This window comes from Streptopelia decaocto (genome assembly GCF_964273445.1).
Source record: "Streptopelia decaocto genome assembly, chromosome: 3".
Lineage (NCBI taxonomy): Eukaryota > Metazoa > Chordata > Aves > Columbiformes > Columbidae > Streptopelia > Streptopelia decaocto.
The window spans coordinates 84104665-84124109 of NC_138656.1; the positions used below are offsets into that span (position 1 = coordinate 84104665).

General features: G+C 41.1%; 1 pseudogene across 1 annotated transcript in view; it reads right to left on the reverse strand.

The window, feature by feature from the left end:
- Window positions 1-1058: 1058 nt before the first annotated feature.
- LOC309438054 (hormonally up-regulated neu tumor-associated kinase-like) overlaps window positions 1059-19445 on the reverse strand; it is a 28012-nt pseudogene continuing 9625 nt past the window's right edge. The window contains exons 5-10 of the transcript in view: window positions 17219-17347; window positions 14954-15089; window positions 13238-13415; window positions 6215-6375; window positions 4910-5022; window positions 1059-1159 (exon numbers count right to left, since the gene is read on the reverse strand). The product of the transcript in view is annotated as a hormonally up-regulated neu tumor-associated kinase-like (transcript). The remainder of the gene's footprint in view (window positions 1160-4909; window positions 5023-6214; window positions 6376-13237; window positions 13416-14953; window positions 15090-17218; window positions 17348-19445) is intronic.

Sequence of the window (19445 nt, forward strand, 5' to 3'; positions counted from 1 at the left end):
GGAGCCTGTTGTTAAGTTTCTGCTACCAGATATGAGAGAGGAGGTGTGAAAGCCCTGCTGTCCCACTTCATTCTGCTTTGCATCCTATTAGCATTGGCTTTTTGTCAGAATTGTAATAAGATTCTACTCAGTGTTAGGTACTTTCAATAACCCATCATGAAGCAGGATGCTGTGAAACTCCTGGTACAAGGCGTTCAGCTTCCTCCTCTCCCCTCATATGAATGGCACTTGTCGAACACAGCTCCCCATGACTCAGTGCATTTCTGGCCAAGTGTGTCTTAATGTACATTTTCTTGCCAAGCAGTGATGTCCCCTTCCTTAGTTAGAAGCATATTTTTTTTCTTTACATTGTTAACTAAAAGGGTGTATTCCAGACCCACTCACTTCCTTCTGCAGACATCACATCCCTGAAGCATAAATTTATCACCTGCTGAAGGGAAACGCTTTTGTGGGAACCACTTGTTAAAATATTGGCACCATCTCCCTTCCTGGGCCACCCACGTAGTCTGTCTGCCTGGAGGTGTTTCCATCGCCACTCACTATGTTATCGGCCATACTGCTCTGTGCTCCCTGCCCCTTCCCAGCCCAGCATGTGATCCGGGACCCGTGTTTACAGCACTGACCCGTTCACTGCAGTCCTGCCTTTTCCCCTTCAGCAATGAGATAGCTTTTATTTCAAAGTGTTAATATGCACGGTAATTGAGTTTTCCTGTTCAGACATGGCTGTTCTGTGCTGGATGCAGATATATATTTCAGAACTGTTGGAACAGCTCTGGAGATGGCCAGGTTGTAGCTAGCTCTTAAATAAGTGTATGGAGAGCAAAGTTAGAAAATCTCTTTTCTCTCAACGTGACATCTATGAAGTGATACTCAGCTGTGGCAGGTTGAAGAAACATTTATTTCACCACCGTGACCTTTAAAGAGCCAGACAGGACAGAAGAAGGGATTTTTCCTTGCTTTTTAGTAAATCAGTCCTAGAAATAAGAAACATGTATTCGGTTTATCTGTCAAAGCTTTGGTAGCAGAGGGGCTGTAAGGGTGGTTTCAGTGAGAAGCTGCTAGAAGCTTCCCCCATGTATGATAGTGCCAGTGCCAGCCAGCTCCAAGATAGACCCGCTGCTGGCCAAGGCTGAGCCCATTGGTGATGGTGGTCGCACCTCTGGGATAACACAGTTAAGAATGGGAAAAAAAGAAAAAGCTGTGTAACAGCAGTTGCAGCCAGAAAGAGGAGTGAGAATATGTAAGAGAAACAACTCTGCAGACATGAAGGTCAGTGCAGAAGGAGGGGCAGGAGCTGCTCCAGGTGCCAGAGTAGAGATTCCCCTGCAGCCCATGGTGCAGCCCATGGTGAGATCGGCTGTCCCCCTGCAGCCCATGGAGGTCCACGGTGGAGCAGATACCCACTGCAGCCCATGGAGGACCCCATCTGGAGCAGGGGGGTGCCTGAAGAAGGCTGCGACCCTGTGGGAAGCCCAGGCTGGAGCAGGTTTTCTGGCAGGACTTGTGACCCCACAGGGGACCCAGGCTGGAGCAGTCTGTTCCTGAAGGACTGCAAGCATGGAAGGGACTCACACTGGAGCAGTTCATGAAGAACTGCAGCCCATGGGAAGGACTCACATTGGAGAAGTTCATGGAAGACTGACTACTGTGGGTGAGACCCCACACTAGAGCAGGGGAGGAGTGTGAAGAGTCCTGCTCTGAGGAGGAAGGAGCAGCAGAGACAATGTGTGATAAATTAACCACAACCCCCATTCCCCATCCCCCTGTGCCACTCGGGGGCAGGAGGTAGAGAAATTGTGAGTGAAGCTGAGGTTTGGAAGAAGGGAGGGGTGGGAGGAAGGTGTGTTTAAGATTTGGTTTTATTTCTCATTACTCTAATTTGAGTGCTAATAAATTAAACTAATTTGCCCAAGTCAAGTACTGTTTTGCCCATGATGGTAAGTGCTGGGTGGTGTCCCTGCCCTCATCTCAACCCACGAGCCTTTCATTGTATTTTATCTCCCCTGTCCAGCTGAGAAGGGGAGTGATGGAGCAACTTGGTGAGCACCTGGTGTCCAGCTGGGTCAACCCACCACAAAAACCTATTACCTTGAAGATGGAAAGAATAGGCAGGTGATAGGAACGCCACAAAGACTTAGTGTTTTCTCTGACTCCTGGTAAGTGTCTCACCCTTTGGAAACCTCCATTCTCTGCCACAAACAGAGCAGAGGCCGGGCTGGAGGCAGCTGAGGTCATGGAAGGATGAAGATAACACAATTGGGAGCCCTTCCAATTGTGCACTTGGGTCATGGTGCACAGTCACTTAAAACTGATCTTTCTGGGCTTCTTTTTAATGGGAAATGGATATTCTCCTGCAGCTGTCATCTGCTTGACACACACATACACACGCCTGTGCTGACTTGGTAAAGGAGAAGCATAAGCTCCTCCTGCTCTTTTTCTCTCTGAAGGCTCATGGAGAAGCTGGAAGATGGTGGTAGAGCTGTTTGGAAAATGTAGTTTTGACTCAGTGAAAAAAAAATTAGACCATTTTGATGTTATTGTCATCTGGAATTAGAGTATAAAGGCAAAATATTAAAAAGTGTCAAGAAAAGAAATTTTTCTTGGAAAAAAATGATGTGGAAGAAAAAGCTTTTAGACATTTATGGCCAGAATGAAGCATTTCAGTATTGTGAAAGGAAACAGTAAATTGAAATGTCAACTTACAGCTGAAACCATTTGTTTCAAACTGTATATTCAAACAAAAAGTGTTTTGTAAGGGTGATTCAAAGCTAAAAATGTTTTCGAGACATAAACATTTTCTAAATTCTAAGGAAATCAGTTTTTCTAAGAAAAGCATTATCTGGAAATCACTCAGCTACCTCTAGTTTCTGAATTGCATGGTGCCGGGGTTACAAGCACAGCAAATGGCCCCTGTGCTGCTCATTAGTTTGGGTGTCCATAATGGGAAACTGCTGGTTTTGAGCTTCCTTGCCACCTGCGCCTGTTCAGAGGCCAGTGGTCCTTTCTCCCGCTCTGAGCAGGGGAGTAGAGATGCCACCAGGAAGACACCTGCTTCTTGTTGACTTTCTGCCAAATTGTGCTGTGGTCACCAAGCATTTTTAATAGTGAGTTTCTTTCCAACCTGGGTCATTCTGATTTTGCAGTGTTGTTATTATCTGAGGAGACTTTAAGTTTTGAAGTGATGGGCAGAGGCACCAGCCTCTCCACCTAGCTCATCAGTCCCACATGGCATGTCTGACTTGAAGCGGCCACACACGAGACAGTTACACAGAATGTTTTCTCCAGTGGTGAAGCTGGTGTAACAAATTCCTGCCCATGCATCCCAGTCTTCCTCTTCAGCTTTTCAGATGCAGCTGTGGACTTGCCATGTAAGCCCAGTCAGCGAAGAAGTATGGAGTTAAAACCAGCTTTGTTATTCAGAGGTTGTTTCATGCCTGGCTGAGAGCAAAGCTCTGCAGTAGCTGTTTCAACCCAGCCAAGGAGATGATGGAATGGCTGGCACCTGCATAAGCTGCTTTCACCATGCTTGTGTGGGACCTGCGTGGGGGAGCTCACCCCGTGGACGTGGTCCTGGTATGGTGGGGGAAGGTGAGACAGAGTAAAATGGGACCAAAATGTTGGTCCTCCTCAGTGTGACCAAATGCTTACCATGGTGCTTGTCAGATAAAACCCTTCATTCTAGTTCACAGTATTATGCCTTCCTCTGTTGCTGCTTTTTCTTGGTGCCGTTCTTCATATATCTATCTAGCATTACTTAGAAACCCTTTGTGCATCTTTTACTGCTACACGTGGGCTTACAGAGCAGCAAATATGAAGATTCCTGTTGTATCCTCATCTCCGCTGGAGTCAATCAAGTTCAAATCTGTTGAACTTAAGGGATTTAAACTGGTGTAAAATACAATATATTTGTAAAATACAAATAGGCAGTCCTAATTAAGCTGTTCAATTTATAAGGAAAATATATTGATTTGTTCCTTTCAGGGGAGTTAGGTTGCATTAATTACAATGCACACAATTAAAACTCATAAATAAATAAAAAAAAGAACAGTACCATGACTATATGTTTTACTACAACAATCTCCCCAAAATTGAATATTCCATCGTTGTTACTATTTGCTTACCTTCTGCATTTTGTTAAAAGTTGCCTGACCAGGTTTATTTCCCGAATGAAATGTGTAAGTACAAGTGATGCAAGTTTGGGACAATACACGTATTGATACAAAATATTTAAAATCAAAACTTTTGCCTGTAGTGTCCACTTTTTTGCTAAGTATGCTTCATGTTGTTCTGTTATAGCGGCATCTGTTTTTCTGTGTCTTTGGTGTGCACTCCACAAAATTTTTAGCCCAATGTTTGATGGATATCGGAGGATACACAGCTTAAGTCATATCAACCTTCCTTCTGTTTGGAGGTGTCTCATTTTAAGATTAGATTAATCTCTTCTGCCTTCTTTTTCTCTTTGTTTCTCTTCATGGTTGTTTCTTTCATGCCCCTTTGTCCTATTTTCTTCTGATGCTCTGTTGTTGTTTTATTTAGGCAAAACTTAGCCTTAGAATCTCTGGTTCGTTCCCCAGCCTGGCTTGGAATGGGTGAGATAAAACTGGAAGATTTAGATTTGTAGTTTTAGGTATGTGTCTGAGTTGGGTAAAGTTTTTATTAGTTTTCTTGTTGAAAAAAGAAGTTGGGTTCTCTTTAGCCTGCCTCATACTTCTTATGGTAAACATTTGCTGTTGGGGCGTGGGGAGAGCTGGTGGTTTTGAACCATTGACTAAAACCAGAAGGCAGATTTTTTTATGTTGCTGTGATGTCCCCAGCCAGGAAATCTTTCTAGACAGGGTTTCTCTCAGTGCAGCTTGTCTCAGCCTGGGGAAAGGTGGCAGCTGGGGACAGTCAGTCATGAGGCGGTCACTGCCTTCTTTATCAAGGTGCCACCATGTTGGGATGTAAATATTGTCATCTGCTGCCTCCAGAAGGTCTTTAAGCCTCATGTCCTGATGAGGCAAAGGACTGGTGGTAATAATTCTATTTTTCATTAGGGACTAGGCAGACACTTTTCTTGTACGTGTCATTGCCTGGATGTTTGAAGAGGGATGTTGTTTATTTGCAGGTATGCATAGCAATTTCTCATGAAGACATGTTTTTTTGGCTTCTGTCAAGTCTTCAAAATCATTCAGATTCTCCTGAAAGTCCAAAAGTGTCTGATATGTGGGCTCATACAACGTACTTTTTCTTGGTTACTTAGGAGGTCCAAGATGGATCAACTCTCTGCCTGCAAACTTGGAAACTAAATAGAATATAGAATAAATTGGATTGGTTTCTGCCGGAATGGTATTTTCAAGAAAAATAACATGTTAATATCAAAACAACTTAATCCCATAATAAAAAAGTAAGTACTTGTAGAGGCATAAATAAAAGTAGATCTTGAAATAGAATAAAGCTTTGCACTGAGGGTTTAAAGCAAATGATGATCTCGAGGTAGGCAATAATCAGTTTTTTGGTTGGGTGAACAGTCTTAAATGAGCATCTCAGCATAAAGTTGCTCAGCTTAATTTTAATGACTATTATTCATTTATGCTTCTAGGACTATTTATCACATTAATTTAACCATGCCACATATGTGAATAGCTGTGGGCATGCAGTAACTAGAGCAGAAATAAGTCTAAGTTCAGATCTGGAGTTTGGTTATCCAGTACTGTGCATCTTCTATATTTTTGAGACCATGAAAAATTATGCCATGGATGTTAGTGCAACCTCTTGAATATAAGCCAAGTTGTGGCAGTTGCACCATACTCACTTTCATCCCAGGAATGTGAATAATTTCCTGTTTTTACTCATAAATGTCTATTCTTGGAAGTGCCCTAGCAGTACTGGTACCATCCCAGGGTGACTCGTAACCTGCATGATGACCTGGAACAGTTATTTGTGATTAGTACTTTCAGAATATAAACTGGATCAGGTCTTCACCTGCTAATTTATTCACCTGATCAACCCTAAATCAATCATTAAACTTGGGGATGGGAAACAAATGCTCAAAATACTTCTAATTTCAAAACAAAGTTGAAGGATATTTCTGTAGCATTTTCAGGAATAGTGGTCCCTTTTTTTTCCCAGATGGGGATCCTAGTACCTTTTCAGACTAAGATGCGAAGACTGTATTTCAGAATAGTACCTTCTGGCAATTTTTCTTGGTTTTCCAATGTAATTCCGATCTCACCTTCTTGAATAGCATCTGACACTGCCAGGAAATGCCCTATTGCCGTAATTCCAGAAGTTTTCCAGAGTGTCTGTTTCTGCCTTCTGGAAAATCTGAATTTCTGACTCTTTATTCAAATGTTGATCACGATTAATACTGTGTTTTTCTACTTCATTTTCCCTCTGCAAAACAATCAGACATCATTAGATTAGTATGGAGTAAAAAAAAGCACCTTGAACTTTAAAGGAAATCACAGTATAACACGTGCAAAGGGAAATCTTGTTTTCACACAAGCCTGAGTTACACACATCAGCTTTTCATCTCAGCAGACCCCATACCAGAGGTTCTTCCTGAAATCCAGCTGCACATGGGCTGGCAGACCCTGTCTCTTACCACACAGGTCACAGGGAGCAAGTTTTCGTGAAAACCCACTAGAATACCAGCTTTGGAGAGCCTGTAGCACTTCCTTCGATGCTTAGGGCTCACAGAGTCTGCTAACAGATGTGTAAGGGAGGCCAGAGTACCACAGAGCTCATGCTGCAAAGCAAAACTGTCACAGGATGCTGTGAGCCATCCAGGGGGAAGATTATCGTGGCACTGTTGCTGTCTGCTGTCAGGGAAGGCAGTCAGCACAGGGCTTGAGCAGTCCTGGGAAGGTTTTGCAGTGGGATTGCAGCAGGACGACCTCCAGGGAGCTGTGCTAACAAGGCTGTGCATCCTCACAAGAGAATGGGCTCCAGGACTTGCTCTTGCAGTGCTCTCACCCTTACTCTTACATGCATCCTATTTGCATGTGGGGGTGTGTTCTCATATTTAGAATGTTTGTCTATACCATGATCCAAGTTGTCAGAGTCCTCACTGTGGTAGCCTCAGGCAGGCTGAGTTTCAGGTGTCAAATACTTGTGAAAATGCAAGGGCTGAAGAGTGAAATACATCCCCTTCTACAATACTAGGTGCCGTGATGAGCTTATCTGTGCCATGTACTGCTTCTGTCAAAGACCACCTTCTTTTAGGTCTGACTCTCCTCCAAATTAAATTTCTGAAGTGTATCAACTATCCACATGGACATTCCAGTTCAATACCAAGCTTTTTTGCATGTTCTCTATATCATCTTTGACAGGCCCACTTTGTAGTTATACAGCTGTCATGTCAAGGATTATCTGTATTGAGTTGTGATCTTTTCAGTGCCATCCCCACATAATACAAACTTCTTGCTTCCAGAATGACCAAAGTCATTTGTTTTATTGTGGTATATTTATCTTGCATGTTTTTCTTCTATTCTTTGCATTGCAAAGTTCTCTGCTTACGGAAAATACGTTTTTAATCTAACATGCTATTATAAAAAGTGGGTGTAATTTGTGCAGAAAAGGCACTATTGAAAGCTTGCATGTATTTTGTGAGTTAGCAAAAATGTTTGGAAAATTTTGAAGAGCCCCAAACCTTGAGCTTGAGGAGTTACTCTACCCTTCCTATATATTTGCAGCACCCAATCACAATTAAGGAAATTATTTTTAAAGTATTTAGAAAAAGCAACACAATATGTTTAAGTTGACAACATATTGCTAAAACCACACTAGATCAATTGGGAATTTGAGATGTCATAAGCATTTTAGGCTATGCAATCAAATAGTCTCCCAGGATTTTACACACTGCTAGTTAAGAAAACAAATTTTCATCTTACATTTTGCAAGCTGTCACCTTATATACAGTATATCAGAAAACTTGCCATGACTGGTTTTACTGCCAGACCTCTTAAGAGCTAATTGGTTAAGCACCTGGGCAGGAAGCTTTTTGGCAGAAATGCTATTTTCTGCAAGGACTAGCTATAAAGTTCTGGATGGCAAATTGTAATCATTAAGGCTCCCTCTTCTACAACAGAACACATAAAATGTAAATACATTGCTTGGAGAAATTACGATGCATAAAAGGACAGGCTGTGTTTTAAGTTTATCCAATAACTTATGGCTCAAATTTGAACATGGAAATGATCTTATGCTTTTTTTCAGGGTCAAGCTTTCAGCAGACTTCTCTAATTGCACCCAGAAAAATGCGAATCACATCTGTTTGCATCCACCAAAACTATTATTTGCATGTACAAATGTTAACTTCTATACAAGGAGGAGTTGCAAATACAACTCACACTTGTTTTTCAAACACAGGGGGTTTTGTACATGAAAAGTATGTTCCACAGACTTTTTTTTTTCAGTTGTAGATTAGAAGTTCCTTCAATATTATGTGAAAAATCATAGTGTAGTCTGCTGCCTTGAAAGAGTTGAATGCAGTGGTTTGTGAATATGTGTTTGAATTCCAAACAATGTTTTGGGCTGATTGTGTTGGTGGAATTTTTACTGCGTATGATTCATGAGCTTTGTCATGAATGCAAATACTTTTTCACTTGTGTTGGTATTTGATATGTTGTGTTCTTTTTGGACACAATTTTCAGAAAAGCCAGGTGCCAACTTTCTCTACAATTTGCTGAGTGGAGGTTTTTAATTTGCTTGAAAATACCGGACTATTTTTTTACCATAAATTTTCTCCTGAAAGGAGGTTGGTAGCATGGAGGGTGTTGGTCTCTTCTCCCAAGTAGCAAGTGATAGGACAAGAGGAAATGACCTCAAGTTGCACCGGGCGAGGTTTAGATTGAATATTATGAAAAAATTCTTCATGGAAAGGGTTGTCAGCCATTGGAACAGGCTGCCCGGGGAAGTGCTGGAGTCACCACCCCTGGAGGTGTTTAAAAGGCATCTAGATGAGGTTCTTAGGGACATGTTTTAGTGCTAGAGTTAGGTTATGGTTGGACTCGATGATCGTGAGAGTCTCTTCCAACTGAAATGATTCTATGATTCTATGATTAGTTGCCTACAAAAATCTCTTTTTGTAGGCAGACAAGAATATGCAATATCCTTTACAATCCTAGACAGAAATAATGTAAATGAATGACAATTTGTTTTCAAGGTACTTGATTTTACCTATGACTGTTAGTTGTTATTTGTTCGTTTCACTCATTTAGATTTGAACTTGCACTCATTTAGATGCAATTGCCATTTTTTTTGCTTTAATTTTATGCACACAAGTTTTCTTGTTGAGCTCAGTGAAACTATTCATATACTTAAAGTTAAAGCAGATGCATACATTTGCAAGATCTGGAGAGCTGAAAGGAAATTATGTGATTTAATGACGGTTCACACACTGCTAGTAATAAATAGCAAATAGTTGGCATTATACGGAATAGAAGGAACATCTATCTATGTGTTTTGAAATATCCTTGGCATAATTTGTAATACAAATATCAAATACCCATGCTGTTGTAATTAAGCTGCAGTAACGTTATCAGGATCTCAACAAGAAGGTGAAGAAAAAGTGGGAGATTTCCCCCTTGCACTCTGTTAACCATCTTTATGCTTATCCCTCAGTTTCAACTGTCTGTGACTGAGAAGCTGGGGAAGTGCCTTGTAGCCTGACAAAGAGGTTGTTGAATTTGGCCTCTTTTTGACCAAAGCAGAGAGCTCTCCCCCCAAGATAATGCCCTGCCAGCTGCCTCCTCTGAGATCTGTGCCAGCGCAGTGTGGGCTTGGCTCAAGGGGAGCTGGATGCTGCTCTTGGCTCTGCATCTGCCCCAAAATGTCATGCCACCCGTGTAGGGCTCCACCTTGGGATCCAAGAGATGCATTCTTTTATTTTCTTTTCCCTATATACTTTGCATATGCTTAGGAGTAAGTTTTGCCATTGTGCAAGCATGTACATAAACTAGATTTTGCTGAAGAACAGGCCAGAGGATACTGGAAAAAGAAGACCATTGAGTAAGAATGCCCAACTTGATTTCTTAGCCAGCTTTCTGCTCTCTCTCCCCTCTTTTTGCCCAAACCCAGCCTTTCTGAGCAATGCAAATTTATTGAACACTGATGAAACTGGAATAGCGTAGTAGCACCAATACTCAGGATTTTAAAGAGCTCCTGGGGAGGAGTGATTGCACAGGTTAGTTGTGCATAAGGCTTGGATAAGAAACAACCAGGAGGTGATCATTATTAACTACACATAGTTGCAGAGCCTAACTACTAACAAGGGAGAAATATTAATTTTCATAATGCAGAAGAGTGTAAGAGGGAGTAGAAGGGATGAAATCAAGAAACAAATGATGTAGAGTGACTAGCTGGCAAAAAACCTATGAGTTTTACAAACACTCTTTGATAACAGAATAGTCTCTAAAAGCTACTAATAGCAGCCTTTGTGTTTATGAGTTTAAAGGTAGCATTTAGAAAAATTATGCTAACAAACAATAAGGCACAAACTTTAAATGACATGGAAAGATGGTACAAGTTGGTCTTTTCTAACCTCTTAATTTCTGTAATTTAGCAACAGACCTTAGAAGGTATTATTTATGATAGCATCCAGTCTGCCCAATTTAGCATCTAGCTTGTGCCTGTATTTCAGGTTCTCAGCAAAGACATCCTCCTAAAAGCGAGTAATTTCCCTGCAAAGAAATCAAAGGGAGATTCTGTTCGTCTAAATGCAAATTTGAGAAGTCCTCACATTGAACATGTCAAGATTTGCAGATCAGCATTGTTTGGTAGTGTGGAAGAAAGAACTTCACACCTGGGAGCTGTGAGGAAAGGGACATAGGGAAGGTGTAGAAATGGGGAGTTGCGATATGACACAACTGAAGAGACCCCAGAGTGCATACCCGGTTCATGTGCTGGACCCCACTAGGTTTAGTTCAGCAAGGGAAAGGTTGTTCCTCCCCACCACAGGCATGTGCTGGGAGCCACTCAGCTGGAAAGCAGCTCATCAGAAAAGGACCTGGGGCTCTTGGTGGACAGACACCAAGTTGATTGTGAGCCAGCAATGTGTCCTTGCTGCAAGGAAGGCAAATGGTCTCCTGGGCTGCATTAGGAGGAGTGTTGTCAGCAGGTGGAGGGAGGTGACGTTGTGTCTCTACTTGGTGCTGGTAAGGCCACACCTGGAGTGCCGTGCCCAGGTCTGGGCTTCTCAAGAAAGACATGGGCGTCCAGTGAAGGGCCACAAAGATGATGAAGGGGCTGGAACATCTCTCCTATGAGGAGTGGCTAAGAGAGCTGGGACTGTCCAGCCTGGATAAGAGAATGCTCAGGGGGACCTCATCAATGCATACAAATATCTGAAGAGAGGATGTAAAAAAGACAGCACCAGGGTCTTTTCAATGGTGTCCAGTGACAAGAGCAGAAGCAATGGGCACAAACTGAAGCATGAAAGGTTCCCTCTGAACATCAGGAAACACTTTTTCACTGTGAGGGTGACCAAGGGCTGGCACAGGTTGCCCAGGAGACTTTGGAATGTCCATCCTTGGAGATACTCAGAAGTTCTGGACACAGTCCTGGTCAACCATCTCTAGGTGGCCCTGCTTGAGGAAGAGGGTTGGACGATATGGCCTCCAGAGGTCCCTGCCAACCTCAGCCAGTCTGTGATTCTGTCATTCTGTGAAAACCACCACTGTCTGGAGTTGGTAGCTGTCTGGATTATTTTGGGTCAGTACCAGTTTGGGTTTACATCTTCATTTGGAAAAATGACAGCACAGAAAGAAAATGTCAGTCATTCCTTTGTTAACTTCCCCCGTTTTCCTCCATTCTCTACCAAACCCTTCGACCTGCCTGGGAAATATATGTATACTAGGACGCCAAAACAATAATTTTGTAGTGTTATTACCTTACATTCAGAACCATTTTTGAGGTCTGTGCTTGAATTCGTCTTGACTTTCTGCCTTAACAGGGCATTTTGGATGCCAGGAGTGGCAGGAAGCAATGCAGCCCCTTAATCAGCTTGTAACTTACTTTACACACACAATTGCCTTTCCACCCAGGTAGGATGCTGAGAGAGGTCATAGAGGACATGAAATGCTACCGCTTGCCTGGAAGGCTAGATCTCTAGGGGCTGTAAATCAGCTTGATATCCAGAGATTCAAGAAAGCTGGTCAATAGCCTTCACAATACAGCTCTTTTCGAGTGACTTATGATTTAGCAGATCCAATTTAAAATTGTAATATGAAAAAATCACATATGTGAAGGAAAACCTCCTCCCCCTAAGCGTGCACACACGCACACACACACACACACACACACACACACACACCAACTCATATTTTTGAGTTATGGCTCTGCCTGCAAACACTGCACAGGCTGTTGTGACCTTGGGGCTGTGTGCTAGGATGGAGATCTGGATCTGCTCAAGCTCATCTGAATAATTTCTAGAGGAGTCAACTGGACCTTCTCAAAATACAGCTTCTCTGGAGTGAAGGCTTTGAATGGGAGGCTAATCACTGATGTGTGTTGTTCTGTAGCTGAAACTTTTCCCTTTGCACTTGTGTGTTAGAAGCTGGAATTTAGCTTCCTGTCTGCCTAGTTTCTGCCTGAAGCAGAATTTTTATGACTGAGCTGTGAACCCCTTAGTGGAGACGGTTGTAAAAGAAAAGCTTACAGCCTTTTTAACTAATTGTGGCCTTACCGGTGATTACCATAATTTTTGGAATTCGTTTTTCAAAATTTTGTCCCCTCTGATCTCACCCCATGTCCCTGAGTGAGTCAGAAATGGAGTGTGAGCATAAGATAGAGGGGTAAAAATATAAAAAGATGCTGGGAAAAGATTTTACAACTTCCACAGCTTTCCACTCACCTTCCCAGGCTTTGGATCAGGCCCTCATAGACCAGTCAGAAAGGGAAGTGATGGCGAGATCACTGAGATACTAATGCTCCTTTTCCCAATGGTAAAATAATATTTTATGTAAAGCAAAAAAATCTCAATCCCATTACAACCAGCAGCTCGTTTCTAAAACTCATTAAAAAAAGGTATATTTATCTCTGGGAAAAAAATATCATAAACTAATCACCTCTGAGAATGCCAGAATGTAGGTTTCCTGAGATGGCACTCAGATTTGCAATTTCATTCCTACTTTTGGTAAGTTTTGTGTCTGTTCCACAGATAACCACCTTTTTCACCTGTGCTTTGTGGCTGTTGTGTTGTTCCTCATAAGAATCCAGGAAGCACTTCAAGCCCATCACGATCATGTTATCTTACCAGGGCTCTTTTGTGTGCTTTCTGATACCTGAGCATTTTCTTTAGCAATAAGCAATAAGAAGCCATGGCAGGAGAGGGTCTGTTATTTATTAAATTGTTGATAACTTCTGAAGGACCGAACTCCGTCATTTCTATCATGTAGTTTAAAACAACAGGATTCAATTCACTGGGGCAAAGTCTGAAATATTAGGAAAAAGCATTTAAATACAAATGATCCCTTCAGGTACAATGTAAGGATTTACAGTAAGTGGCAATACACTTCTTGTGATCTAGCTAGAGTGGACTAAGCTGATTGTAAAGGCAAATCATGACACACGGTTCTGCAAAAATCCTCTGTCTGGCTATACTAACTTGATTGCTGGGCTGAGTCTCTGTTATTGCATAATTAAGTGTCCTATTGTTGACATAATTGAATAGTCTGAAAGCACACACATCAGGATGAAGCTTGAAAAATTAAAAGATGGAAACCAGCATTTTCTCATTGTAATTGAGTGTGTATATTTTGGTTCTCAGGACAGTTGTCTCAAATGGATTGACAGAGAGATAATGGGTGTGCATGTGTGTAAGAAGACAGAAAGAGTCCCTAGGGACAGAAAATCTCAAAGGCTAAAAAAAGAACTAAGGAAAGTACAGGAGCATTTTTATTTTTATATAAATCAGATTGTGACATAAAACTGGTCATGTTATAATGATAATTATTTTACTCACAGGCTTCTGTAAGTAATAAAGTCTAGTAAAGGAATTTTAGAAATCAACAATGTTGGATTCTAAGATGCCTAAGGCATTTTTTCAAATTTGTCAAACCGGAGTATGAATGGGCACAGACACACCTGAGGGGAGGGCAGGAGCGCAAAGGTAGGAGGGTTGGGCAGTTCTCAGACAAATGAACAAATTGCGCATAGATTTCTAATAGCCCTGGTTGTGGCTGGCAGTGGATCACCTGGATTGTGGTAGGAAAACCTGCCATGAGTCCTGCAGATGCTGTTGCAGGTGGTGCAGATTACATAGGCCAAATTACTGTCTTTTTCAATTAGTGTAAACTATTGACATTTACAGAATGAGCTGGGCACAAAATATTTGACCCATGACCAGCTACTATCAAGCTACTTTCAGCTGTGAGAAAGGTGTAAACTGTCCATCACCAAGATTAGGTATTTAAAGACATGCAAAGTAAACTTTGCAGCCTCCCATTATGAAAGACGTACAACATGTCTAAGGTTGGCAATGTTTATGTGAAGTGTCATGTTGCACTACTTCAAACTGTTATAACAATCATCTCTAAACTATAAAGCAGCTTGGTAAGAAAAAGTGAAGACTAGTTGAGGCCAGCTACAAAGACGTATGAGAATAAAAGTAATAAGGATAACCAGAACTTCAGTGTCACAAAATTGTTCCCTCAGGTGCACATGCAAGACCTAGTTTTGCAGGAAAGGATTAGAATTTTACTGCGTAGAAATTAGTGGTACTAGTGAGGCATGTTGAGAACAAAATTATTGATACAAGGATATGAGCAGTTCTGTAAGGAGGTTTCCTCTTATATAGAATTTATTTATGTTTTCTGAAATAAAATTCTGTCACTTTGGAACAGTCCTGAGAGATAACAAAAATCTTCAAAAATAAACAAAACAAAAAAATTCTTAAAACACCCAACACTTCCCCCTCCCAAACCCAGAACCCTGAAATCCCAAGGCAGAAGAGATGTGTGAAATTTGTTACCTGTTGTCATAGGTAGCAGCATTCAGTATTTTCCTGGTGAAACCTTAATTCGACCATTTGTCTTTTATTGCTTCTTTGACTGCAGGCTACATAGCAGGGTCAGGCTCAAATAAGGACTGCATGGAGAGTACAGCTCCTATGCAGGATACAGATGAAACGGCTTGTTTACTAGTAATATCCAATTACTCAAGCAGTGTAAAGTAATATTTTTTTCAGAAATGTGGCAGTCTCCTTGCTTCTCCGCATTGTAAGAACCTCAGCTAAGATCCAGTATCTGGGGCTACCTCTGGACTGCTAAATAAAACAACTCTGGCTGTCCTGAGTCTGCTGAGGTCCCATGTGCCGACCCTGATCTCCCTAGGACACCTGAGCAGGGTGGGCAGCATGGGCCAAACTATGTCAGGAGGCGTGTTATGGACAGATGCTCCTATAGATATAACACTAGACCCCTCTTCCTAATTTGCTTGATTTATCCCAGCGAATGCAACCTATCCCACCAATAGCAATCAGAATTGGGCTCACTCAGCATTTGATCAAGGCACTGAGAAAGGGCACTTCTGTGCCAGCTGACTACCCAGGAGTTACGTTTCTCACGTGAAGAAGTTAATCTCATTGATAAAACTGTATCGAGGGAGGGAGATAGACCCCTGTGCTCAGGTGATGTGTCGAGCTTTGGCTTCCTGGATTTGGGACAGAGAAAGCTCAAACATTCCCATATGTCTGTCACTCAGTTCCAGCACTGCATAATGTCCCACTCTTTCTTTTCTTCTTGGGAAAAGTCTAATGAATTCTTCCATATTCCTTGGGGATGTTTTGAAACAAGCAAAATGGCAAGTGAGCATTAAACTGGGAACATACTGCTCCTTTCACTTGTAATCTCCTTCAGAAGAATTTAGATCTAAAGTATGCAAAGCTTGTTTACTACTGTGCTCTTGCTAAATTCCCAATGGGCAAGGGAACAATGGAGTTATCCACAATCTTCCAGTAACTGTGTGGGCTTTGTAGAAAAGCAGAAATAATGCATTTATTAGTAGAAGCTATAACAATAGCATAAATAAGAAAAAATTAGAAATATAATAATTGCATCTATGGAGGGCTTGTAGAAAAATAAAGCTGCTATCTGGTAACCAATCTCCAAAGAAAGATAAATGAGAGAGTAATGTACAAACATTCCAGAGGGCTATGGTCGATATCCTCATACCATTTACTGGGGGAGAAAAAGAAATGGAATCATCACATTATCTTAATACTGTAACTCAAGACTAGATCTAGCTAGCTTAGTCTGGAACTGTCTGCTGCTTCTCAGTGCTTGACTGCAGGCAGCCACTGAGGCTAATCTTGGTTCCTAGGCTCATTCTTGCCTAACATCAGAGCAAAGCTGCTCAAAACGATGGGAGATCTGAACTCATGCTGGGCAAAACATGTCTTATTCTGCTCTGCCTTCAGACTTGGTCAGTAAAGCTGCACAATAATGGCTGTGAGAAGGGGCCCAAGCCAACAGAGAAGATGCTGGTCCATGTGGTGAGAAAATAGGAACTAAAGCCTGAAGTGTATAGGAATCATTGTAAAACAACAGAATTTTGAGCTTTGAGGAAGGAAATTTTGGACTTCTGACTCATGACTTCTGAGTTTTAGAGCCACGGTCTGTAATTCAGGATACAGCTTTTGAAAACTATTTTTCCCAGTTGTCCTGAAAGACTCCATAGGCATTAAAGACTATCAGTAAAATTCAGTGGGAAATGTTGTATTTCATTTGTTTCTCATGAAAAATGCAAACAGACTCTTAACAAAAATAGCCCTCCCATTTCTTTAATTATATCAATGTTGTGGGTTCAGTCTGTAGCCAAAAGATAAGCTCCTCAGGAAAAATTATCTGAGGTTTTGATAGCTGTTTTTTGCAAAACCAGGAAAGTGTGCCTGGCTGTAACACACAGCATGGGACATACTAAACATGACGGTGTTCTCATTTACTGCACAGCTGCTCCACTTATGTAAAAGCAATGTACGTTTTATTGCCCCTGTAAATAATAAGCAAGAATAGTGGTCTTTTGAAGAGACAACGTTATTTTTTTTCCTATGAGCCTAAGATATAGAGATCTCGCCTAAGGCACACAAAAGTTATTCCTAAATGCAAGCAAAGTAACTGGAAAAGGTACCTCTTATTTTCCAGAGTATTGCTATTAGCTTTTATTGCTAAATTCACTTTATTACAAGGGCTAGACCTTTTAGACCTGAGTATTCTTTCTAAAAAATTGAGTTCTTTACCAGGGGAGATATCTGATGGAATAGGGCTGATTTCTCCAATTAACATCTTTTGATGTCGTTGCTTGATATTAAAAGGTTCCACTGTAGAAAGGTAATGTGCCGATTAGCATAGCAAACATGCTTACACCTCTGTCAAATAAAAAGACAAATGTCAGAGCTCAATAGAATGTGAATAAATATTTTGGTTTTAATCAAATAAAGCTATAAGTCAAGTTTCAGAGATTTGCCTTCAATATAAAGATCGAGGTTACAAATTACCTCTAAGCAGTGATTTGTATGGAATAGAAATCTTACACCTTTTTTTCTTTGTGTAAATGCCATTTTATCTAGAAAAGAATGTTGTGGGAAGTGCGCATAAAACAGACTGTACAGTGAGTGACTGTAAAGCCTGCAGTGTTGAAAGTGGAAACCTGCTGTTTATTTTTAAAATAAACTCATTGGAGTGTCAGTGTAGTGTACCCAACCCATCAGAATAAAGCACTTCGGCTTGGAGGCTGAGTGACAACACAGAGCTGGGACTGATGTGATAGATCTTGTTCCAAATATTAATTCAGTTCTTCTTGCTTTACTCACATTGCTAAATTAGGTGTGACTTACGCCTAGAAGGCATTCGTTTGGTAACAACTTGTTGTTGGCGAGAGACTTAAAACTTTAAGCCTTGCAAAAGACTAACAGTTTGCTAGCAGTGATCAGCAAACTTTGTGAAGGTTTGCCATTCAGTTTGGAGAAGTACCAACATTTGGAAAAGTTGCTTAGCTGTCCTGAGTTTACAAATGGGAAGGTTTCCTAGAACTCTCTCCAGGGTACTTCCTTGCTCCAGCTAAGCTGCGCCACCACAACAGCACTTCTCTTCACCACCCTTTGATGTTTCTCTACTGAACTCAGTCAAGACAGTCATTTTAGGAAATCAAGCAGTTCTAATGTGATTGTTCTGGTTGGTACATTAGTGCAGATGATGACGACCTTATCTGTGAAACGAATCTGTTAGTGCTGAGTGCAAATACATTTTTTTAAAATATTTTCAAACAGTTGAAAACCTATGAAAAGATGGTGGCACCATTGAAAAAACATGAGAAGATGGTGGCACCTTTTTCTAAATGTTGCATTGGATTGCATTTGAAAGAGTCACCTATGCATAAATGCTTTTTATTACTCTTGACTAGGACTTGTCTAACCATCTAAAGCCTAAGTATCAGTAGTTATCAGTGGAAAGGGACAGACAGCTATTTTAGGCTACAGTTAAGGGTCTCAGGAGATGAATTGTCTCCTCACATTGACAATATCAGGACACTAACTGCCTGGTATCACCCAGGTGACTGGTTGTTAAGTGGCTAAATTTTGGGGGAGATCAATCTCTTCGCACTTTACCAAACCTCCTGATAAATCGAGTCTTTGGATGTAATGCTTTCCAAAACTTGACTGATTAATCCTTTGATTAAAACGAAAGCAAAAACAACCAACCAACCAACCAACCAGAGATACAAAGGAAATGTACTGCAATGAAACAACATTGAGTTGACTGAAGTAACAAGGCTTGTCATTCTATAATACATAATAACACATGGATTAAATGTAGCTGGAGTTGAAGCGAGAGAAGGGCCCCTGAATATTCTCTGATGAGTGGAAGTAACATGCAGTGCAAATGGGTCTCTAATGTCATTGCAACATCAAATAAATTTTTCTTTTCAACACTGTAAACACTACCATGCACTTTAAATTGCTGGTGATGATAAACACAATTGGTGCTTTAAACTGGAAATAGTTATTTTCATCAGTCTAGTGGATGGGGAAATCCCCAAGATATGGGTATTTTGGGAATGGATGGAGCTGCTGTCCTAAAATCTCTATTAAAATCTTATGTTCGAATTGTAGCTAGTTAACAGTAATGCTCTTAGTAGTTAGTTGTAGGTGGAATCTGGTGGTATATTACACTTGGAAGTTTATTAACTATAAGACTAATACTCTTCTTTACAACTAGACTATTTGGATTTGTTTGAATACAGCAGCTATTTCTTCAATTCAGATGGTCATGAAAGCTAATCACTCTCCTGTCCTCCAAAGAATCTTTAAAATCTTATGCAAAAACATCATGATTAGGTAATTCACTGTTGCCTCATAGGAGACTTAGCCATATTGCAGTTGAATCTGGTTGGTTTTCTGAATGTGCTTCTGGCTGAATAGGGCTTTTTAGTTCCTGTTGTAACAACTCCTGCTGCTTTCAATCAGT